At 47.1% G+C, this 9,265-nt stretch overlaps 1 pseudogene; it reads right to left on the bottom strand.

Moving 5' to 3' along the window:
- Nucleotides 1-766: 766 nt before the first annotated feature.
- On the bottom strand, nt 767-1,705 carry LOC127057370 (olfactory receptor 51G2-like; annotated as a pseudogene).
- Nucleotides 1,706-9,265: the final 7,560 nt, after the last annotated feature.

Raw genomic sequence — 9,265 nt, 5'->3', positions numbered from 1 at the left:
CTTTGCATTGCTGGAGCAGCAGAAACGGAGAGGAGGGGAAGAGGGGCCTGAGTTTGCTGCCAGGACTCCTGTGTGTCAGACCCTCACTCACACACACAGCTCTGAGCCACCAACAGTGGTGATGAGGAGGAGGTTGCCTGAATGGCTTCTCTTGGGGCTCCTGCATTAAAGACGTCTCTGACATGACTCAGTCACAAGCACCTGGCTGAGGGGTTAGGGGAAGGGTAGGTGTCTGTACCCCTTGAATAGCCCCTGTCCTCAGCTGGTGCAGCCCCATGGATCACACAGCACCCAAAGCACTCAGGAACGGTGACCACTGTGACTGCAAAACAGCTCTGCAACTATTTTCATCGCCCAAGGATGTTTAACCGGAGATGGGTTAGGCCAGGTGTAATGGGAAACAGCATCCACATCCCTTCTCTTTATTGAGAGTATTGTCAGGAATTCTGAGGTTGGAGCAGCCACCGATACAGCTCTGTATGGGCCAACATACTACCGGCCCCCTGGCTCTCCATGAACACAGTGTAAATGCTGCTGCCTGCCTTGGTCTCCTTCCCCTAGTGCACTGTCCTCCCTCACCAGAAGGTGGAAACAACCCCTACCATTGCTTCAGGCCTTAGACCCCATCTGAACATGTCTGTACAGAGTGTTGGTCAGTAGCTCATGTCATCACAGATATAAGGGTCCAGGATGGAATAAGTCGCCGGGTCCTGTGTTCCTTGTTTCCTTTGCCACCAACACTGGGGCCAGGTGCTAAACTGACCCTTCACTTCACGAACACCCTGATTATCCTTGAACGAAGGTGTTTGCTTTTCATGCTGTAGACAATTGGGTTAATCAGAGGAGGAACCAGCAGGTTGATGTAGCCCAGGAAAATCTGAAGCAAGGGAGAAGAGCCCTTCCCAAATCTGTGTATCAAACTCAGGCTGAACTCTGGTGCGTAGAAGAGAATGATGGCACAGAAGTGGGAGACGCAGGTGTTCAGGGCCCTGAGGAACTCCATGTGGGACACGATGCTCAGCACTGTTTTGAGGATAATCACATAAGAGAGGAAGATGAGCAGAGAATCCAACCCCACCGTTAAAACTGTAATAAACAAGCCATAGATATTGTTGACTGTGATATCCGAACAAGCCATCTTCATGACCTCTTGGTGCATGCAATAAGAATGGGAGAGGACATTCACTCGACACTATTGGAACCATTTCAGGAGAAAGGGGAGTGGGAGCATTATAGCCACTCCTCTTAAAACACACACCAGTCCCATCTTCGTTATTCTCGGTAGGGTTAAGATGGAAGACTATCTCAGCGGTTCACAGATTGCGATGACGCGGTCAAAGGCCATCAACAAGAGCATCGAGGATTCAATGCAATAAAGTGACTGGATAAAGAATAATTGGCCAAAACACGCATCAAAGCTGATCTTCCTAGATTTGAACAAGTATATGCCCAGTATCGTCGGTATGGTGGCTATTGATAAGCCAAGGTCTGTGACGGTCAACATGGAAAGGAAAATGTACATGGGCTCATGGAGTCTTGGATCTGTTTTTATAATGAACAGAATGACTGAATTTCTTAATACTGAAATAACATACATTTAGCAGAAGGGAAGAGAGATCCAAGGATTTTGGACGTGTTCCTGCCCAGGTATCCCGGTGAGAAGGAACACTGTGGATTTGAATTTGTTGTCATTGACACCTGACATAATGTACTGGGAAGATCCAAGAAGTTTTGAACTTTCCTTCCTGAAAGAAAAAAAGAATAGGAAATTAGATGATATTTAAGGAGACATCTTTCTGCTCTCGGTGCAAGTCTAGAGACTCCAAGGAGCTAAAGAAAAAACAGCAAAAAAAGTCTTGGATTTACACCACCGAAAGCAAGATAGATACTCCCAGACTGGATCAGACCTGTACTCCACCAAGCCCAGCATAAACTGACTAGTTCCACCTTCTTCAGAGGAAGGACCCCTGCAGTAGGTGGTTATGAGATTACCTGCTCTCAAAGTTTCCCCCTGACACACTCTAGCTAGAGATATTTTGTGGTGTAAATGAGGATGGTTTAGAGCCATTCCAGGAGTTATTAAAACAGTCCTCAGTTGCGTAATTAGAATTTCTGGTTACCCAGAAAGATCCTGTCCCTCTTTGAATCCTGCTAAGTTCTTTGCCCCATTCATATCCTGTGGCTGGGAGTTCTGCAGCCTAGTTGAGCACTGTGTGATTTTACAATTGTGACCTTCCCACAGATACCCTTTCTGGAACTCCACTTCTGAATGTGACCCATTGTATCATGATGTGTACAAACACATGCCAAATGCATGGTGAAAACAGTCACGGTATTTATCCATGCTGCTTTGAAGATATTTATAAATGTATTTCATATCCTCATTATATATATATATATAATTATTTTCTCCATTCCTGAGAGTCCAAGTTATGACACTGCCTCTCTTCAGCACATGGGAAAAATTTCCAAGTCCACATTCTGAATTCACTAACATTTTCTTCTACTGCGTCACTTCAAATTTACATGTGTAAAATCAATAAGAACCAGGCTTTATCCATTTTCCCTAAACAAATGCTCCCAGTGATATACTCTGACCCCCAAGAATCTCTCCAGGAGAAGCTGAACTGCTTTGCCTGGCCAACATTGACTGAATCCAGAAAATCTGACCATCCTACAGGCTTCTCTTCATCCTCACAGGACCTGCATCCTTTCCCTATGGAAGGGTCTGTAGCTATCTGCAAAGATACAAGCTGACTCAGACAGTTACTTCATCTGGGTGGGAAAGTGGTTGGCATCACAAATGAATGGATAGTTCAAACAGTAGGTTTACACTAATATTCTTTTAAGTGTGCAAGTTACTTCAGCCATGCTCGTGTAAGGTGAAAATTACATACAAACACTCCCCTTTGCTGCACCTCTGCTCTACTCTTTGCTGAAACACAAAGCAGTGGTCTTTTTCTCAGGACGTTTTGGAAACTCTTGCACAGGTATTGTAGAGGGATTGTGCTCATGGCTGTGATTAGAAACAGCTTCTTGTTAGTTAGTAGGAGACAGTATCAAACAACTGTTCAATACCTTTATTAATGATCCGGATGATTGGATGGATTGCACCTTCAGATGACACTAATCAGGGGGGAGAACTAGACATGCTGGAGGGTAGGGATAGGGTCAAGAGAGACCTAGACAAATTGGAGGATTGGGCCAAAAGAAATGTGATGAGGTTCAACAAGGACAAGGGCAGAGTCCTGCACTTAAGGACTGAGAATCTCACGCACTGCTACAGACTAGGGACCGACAGGATAAGCAGCAGTTCTGCAGAAAAGCACTCATGGATTACAGTGGATGAGAAGCTGGATATGAGTCAGCAGTGTGCCCTTGTTGCCAAGAAGACGAAGGGCATATTTGGCTGCATTAGCAGGAGCATTGCCTGCCGATCAAGGGAAGTGATTATTCCCTTTATTCAGTACTGGTGAGGGTACATCTGGAGTATTGTGTCCACTTTTGGGCTACCCACTATAGAAAGGATGTGAAGAAATCAGAGAGAGTCCAGCATAGGGCAATGGAAATGATCAGTGGGCTGGGGCACATGACTTTTGAGGAGAGGCTGAGAGAACTGAGGTTATTTAGTCTGTGGAAGAGAAGAGTGAGGGGGGATTTGATAGCTGCCTTCAACAACCACCTGAAGGAGGTTCCCAAAGAGGATGGAGTTTGGCTGTTCTCAGTGGTGACGGATGAGACAACAAGAAGCAACGGTCTCAAGTTGCAGTGGGGGAGGTCTAGGTTGGATATTAGGAAACACTATTTCACTAGGAGGCTGGTGAAGCACTGGAATGGGTTCCCTAAGGAGGTGGTGGAATCTCCTTCCTTAGAGGTTTTTAAGGGCAGGCTTGACAAAGCCCTGGATGGGATGATTTAGTTGTTGTTCGTCCTCCTTTGAGCAGGGAATTGGGCTAGATGACCTCCTGAGGTCTCCCAACCCTAATCTTCTATGATTCTATGATTCACTGATCAAGGAGTTCATAGCATAAAACCTTTCCAAATAGTGTGTGGAGTATTTCTGAAATACTTTCTAAAGCAAAAACCATTAAGCAGTAAAGTTTCCACTGCTGCTTCCTGTAGCGATTCTAACAATTCTGCTGAGGGCTTTCAATATACCTTCATGTCATGAAAGTTTGATGTGTAAAATTTGTATTACAATTAAAAATTTTGACATAACATTTACACATCTTTATTTTAGTACACACATGTCAACCCATTCTTTCCCCTCTGATCTTCTCTCAGAGATGATTTCTCAGGTTAGAGTGGGACTTAAAATGTAGCGTCTGTCATAGGGATTTGTTCAGAACCTGAAAAGATCCCAGTGTCTCACCCCTCATTCAGTTGCTTGTCAGCAAATAAAAGTCTATTAGCTCCTCTGTCCCTGGGTTAATAGTTGACTGATTCACATTAGGTTCTGTTCTGTCAGTCTATATAACTATATTGGGTTAACTTTTGGGTTGTTTATGTTATGGCTTTATTGGGTGTAACCAGTATAGCTTTTCTTAGTTCAACAGCAGGCTGCTGGAGAACAAACAGGATGGGAAGTCACAGATCCAGAAAAGCCATCGCTCAGTCAGCACTTCAGGGAGTTTGAGAGTCAACACCAGAGCTACAAGTTGGGAAAAGCCTATTTCTGGACTCCAGCCACGTTACACAGCTTGTTTTGCCAGTTCTGTAAGTCTGTGCACAGGTGGGACAGCTGTTGCTGAGAAACTCTTCAGACTGACAGGCACAGACATCGCTGAGGAGGTCTCAAGGCCCTGGGCCTGTCTGAGTCTCCATCAGAATGGGAGGAGTTGGGGTCAGAGACTTGTACAGGCTGTTGTTTGAAAACCCTCTTATTCTCCCATGTTACACTTTATTCCTGCTGTTCAGATTAAACAGTATTTTGGTTCAAGAAGGCTGGCTGGTCACTCATTACAGACTCCGAAAGGGAAGAACCACAGGTGCCGAACCCACTGGGACCTGCTGGGCAAGCACAGTCCCCTCACAGAGTGCAGTAGCCCAGGGCCCAGTCTGCGGGTGGGAGGATCCCGGGATTCCACCCCATGAGAGGGAAGGTTACGAGGCCTGACGTCTGGCATTTGGATACCAGAGAGGGGGCAGACATGCAGGTAGTCCTGTAACTCTGAGGGGTGTCTACAGGACAGAAGTGCTGGAGCCCGCAGACAGTCAGGAACCAGATATGTGCTCTACAGGACCTGTTGCCACAGAGCAATGCACTCTGAATTCCTGCCTTCACAACCAAGCCAGAGAATAAAATCTTTGAAAATGCATTTCCTGTTCAATTTTCAGGAGCAAATAAACCTGAGGCAAGTTGGGAACTAGTCACTGATATTCCATGAGGTCTCCTCTCACTCAGTCTTTGGTAGGATCATGCCCAGAGCACATGGCAACTCTAGAAATGGGACCCCTTGAGAAATCCTGATTTGGGGCTTTGGGGTTTTAAAACTCTGAACTCTCTTTCAATGTCAGATTTCTTTGTAGCTTGAACAACCCACTGTGGATCATGGGCAGAGGTAGAGGAGGGGTTCCCAAGCTACCTAGCACAGCCTGCCCTCCAGCCCTGTCACTGAGTCACCCTGACAGCCCAGCTGAGTCCTCTGCCACTGCACAGAACATATGCCAGTGTAAACAGCTTTCAGCCTTCACACATCACTTTACATTGTAAAGATAGTTAAACCTGCCAACGTACCCAATTCCTGATAGAAGGGGAGCTGCTGACTCCAGAGGTCTTCACCCAAAAGGACAAGGAGTCATGGAGGAGGTTGCATGGACATCAGACAGAGAGGCAACTGTCTTTATGAAGCATGTCTGCACATTCCCATAGGGGCCACTTGGCCATCAGGGAACCTCAGCTGCTTGGCTTAGTGTGCAGCAGCTGTAACCCTTGTCACAGCCAATGGCAAACTGCAGGAGGCCAAATCACAGGGGATACCTGGTGATGCTACACAACTGGACTGCAGCGCCAGCCCGGATGCAGGCTCTATTCCTGGAATCCGAGTTTGTCATCACTGTTCGTATGCTTCCAATTAGCCTCATGGCTACCTCAGGAGTGGCATGTTGTAATGAGGATGCTTTCACAGCTGTGATCTTCTTGAAATAAAATAATAGTAATAATAATAATAATAAAGGACCAGATTTCTCACTGGCAGCCCCGTTTCCTACATTACAGACTCAGAGTACAGGCCAGGAAAGGAAAATTCCACAAAACTCTGTACATGGAAATTTCCATCAGATCATTCCAGGAGGCAAGATCCCTTCCCTTCTCCCTGAGGAATGAAAGATGAGATCCAGGATCTAGATATCCCCAAGGTTATGCACAGATCTCAGTGATCCACTGGTAGCTAGGCCCACTCACACACAATCTCTGTTCCTCCACAACTGCTCAAGGCCCCCCTCCAGCTCCCGGCTAGCACTGGTTCATCAGAGATTTGCTACCTGGGCCTGTCCTTGAATACTGCATGCAGATGTGGTCGCCACCTCAAAAAAGATATATTGGAATTGGAAAAGGTTTAGAAAAGGGCAACAAAAATGATTGGGGTATTGAACAGCTTCTGTATGGGGAGAGATTAATAAGACTGGGACTTTTCAGCTTGGAAAAGAGGCAACTGAGGTGGGATATGACAGAGGTCTATAAAATCATGAGTGGTATCGAGAAAGTAGATAAGGAAGTGTTATTTACTCCTTCTCATAATATAAGAACAAGGGACCCACCAAATGAAACTAATAGGCAGCAGGTTTAAAACAAACACAAGAAAGTACTTTTTTTCATGCAATGCACCGTCAACCCCTGGACCTCCTTGCCAGAGACTGTTGTGAAGGCCAATAGTATAACGAGGTTCATAAGGGAGCTAGATAGACTCATGGAGGACAGGTCCCTCAATGGCTATTAGCAGGATGGGCAGGAATGGTGTCCCTAGACTCTGTTTGCCAGAAGCTGGGATTGGGTGACAGGGCAGGGATCACCTGATGATTCTCTGTTCTGTTCATTCCCTTTGGGGCACCTGCCATTGGCCACTGTTGGAAGACAGGATACTGGGCTGGATAGATCTTTGGTCCGCTGCTGAAGGTATTACCAGTGCAGCCCTGGGCTGCCCGTGCACTCGGAAGAGGGACTGGAGGGTGGGTAGATGAAGAGCTTGTGAGGGTGGAACTGCAGCCAGATCTAAGAACTGTTTGGAGCTCAAAGTGTCAGGGGCTGGATGTGTGTGTGTGTTTTGAATCCCAATTTCCAGTTCAGTCCAAGGGGTCTGCTCTGAAGATTGGATCTATGCCAGCAGGAGGAGGCTGCTGCCCCCCACTGACACTTATTGGGGTTTTTGGCTGGCCTCTCCCAGTACCAGAAGAAAGGGGAATGGATGAAGAGAAATCAGGATCCTGAGACTGACAGTCCCCAGGGCCATGAGGGAAATGCCGAAGCTCCAGCTCAGCCTGATTGACAGGGCAGGCCAGCCAATGAGGGAGCCAGGAGCCCAGGATCCCACCTCCATGTGAGGGGAGCTGCCTGAGGCAAAAGGGGCAGAGCTAAGGGGAAAGCAGCAGCCAGAGATGGGGGAGCTGGAGCAGCTGGGAGCTGGGGCAGCGCAGACCAGCCGCGCAGTCAGGAAGCCAGGGCCAAGCTGCAGTGGGGAGCTGTGGGGCCAGAGCTGGGACTGCGGGCGCAGGTCACGCTGGAGCCAGGTGCGGGTAGTGGCTGGGGAGTGCGAGGAGGGCCCTGGGCAGGGGCCCAGTGCAGGGAGACGCCCCCAGACACGCAGGCTGGACTTGGGGGGAGGGAACGTGACCCTGACCGAGGGGGTGGACAATGCTGGGGAGAAGGGCCCGGCTGGCTGGAGCCTGAGGCCAGCGAGGGAGCTGGGAGTGTGAAGAACAGGCTGTGACCTGCCCTCACATCCCAGAGATGCCGGTTGTGGTGCTCCTGAGCCAAGGGGGGGTCCTTTGTTCCCCTTAACCGTCTTCCATTTTTCCTTATTTTTCTTACAGTTGCTGTTTAATAAATTGTATTTGTTTTGAAGTTAATGTGCTGATCAGGGGTCAGGGAAGCGGCCGGTGTGAAGAGAGTATCCAAGAGTGGAGCTGCCCCCGAGCACACAAGAATCTCCACTTTCATTTAAAAAATAGTAAATGTCTAGCCCGTCATGTTCAAAATGTCACCCCCCAATGGTTCAAAAAGTATAAGGCAAATCAAAAGAATCCCCCAGATAATTATAAAATCTCATGATTTGGGAGGCCTGACTTGTGATGTTTGAATGTATTGGGTCAGCAGTACTTGCCAATATGTGGGGGGGGGGGTATGGATGCACTTATCTTTATAGCCAAGCAAATAATTCATGGGGAATAATTTAGGCTGTGAATCCATCCCATTTCCTCTTCATAAATTCTCCATAAGAAGCTTACAGGGCACTCAAATTTATCCCTATTTCAAAAATAATCTCGGGGTGAGTTCAATGAATAATTCTTCTTCAGGAATCAGTTTACTAGTTAAAACTCACAGTGTGCGGATTGGACACTCGGGTCATATGACTTAACTTCTGTTCCCTGACTGGATGAGCAGAACTCCAAGAAATCTGATTGCTAGCGTGAATGCTCTCCTTTCCTTATTCAGAATGTATTTTCGGGGAATATAATGTACTACCAAGGAGGCAGTGTGTTCCAACGGGCAGAGCACTGGCTGGGCAGTCAGGAAACCTCAGTGCAGTCGCAGCTCTGCCACTCACCTGTTGCATGAGCCTCGATGAGTTGCCTCTCTGTACCTCAGTTTCCTCATGTGTTTAATAGTCTACTAACCCACGCTGCCCTTTGAAAGGCGCTTTCATAGATTCCAAGGCCGGAATGCTGTATCACATAGGCCAGAAAACTTCCCCAAAATAATTCCTAGAGCAGATCTTTCAGAAAAACATCCAGTCTTGATTTAAAAGCTGTTAGCGATGGAGAATCCACTACAACCTTTGGTAAATTGTCCCAGTGATTAATTGCTCTCAGCAATATAAATGTACGCCTTGTTTCACACAGGCTCTGTTAAATATGGTTTCTCTCAGCCATAGTCTCCCAGCAAAATGGTGGCTGGCTCTCCCCTTGCTCAGGCTCTCTTCCAGGGGCCCAAAGGTGCTGGTGTTATTGTTTTCTTAGGTGAAAGAATGTGGAATTGTCTGCCCCTTTCTTTTCTAGTCCGTTGAGTCTTGGAAGTTGATTCTTCTAAAGCAGAGGTTGTCAACCAGGG

The sequence above is a fragment of the Gopherus flavomarginatus genome, chromosome 1 (genome assembly GCF_025201925.1).
Source record: "Gopherus flavomarginatus isolate rGopFla2 chromosome 1, rGopFla2.mat.asm, whole genome shotgun sequence".
NCBI lineage: Eukaryota > Metazoa > Chordata > Testudines > Testudinidae > Gopherus > Gopherus flavomarginatus.
The sequence above is the reverse complement of the archived record's forward strand: the minus strand, read 5'-3'. Positions and strand labels throughout refer to the sequence as shown.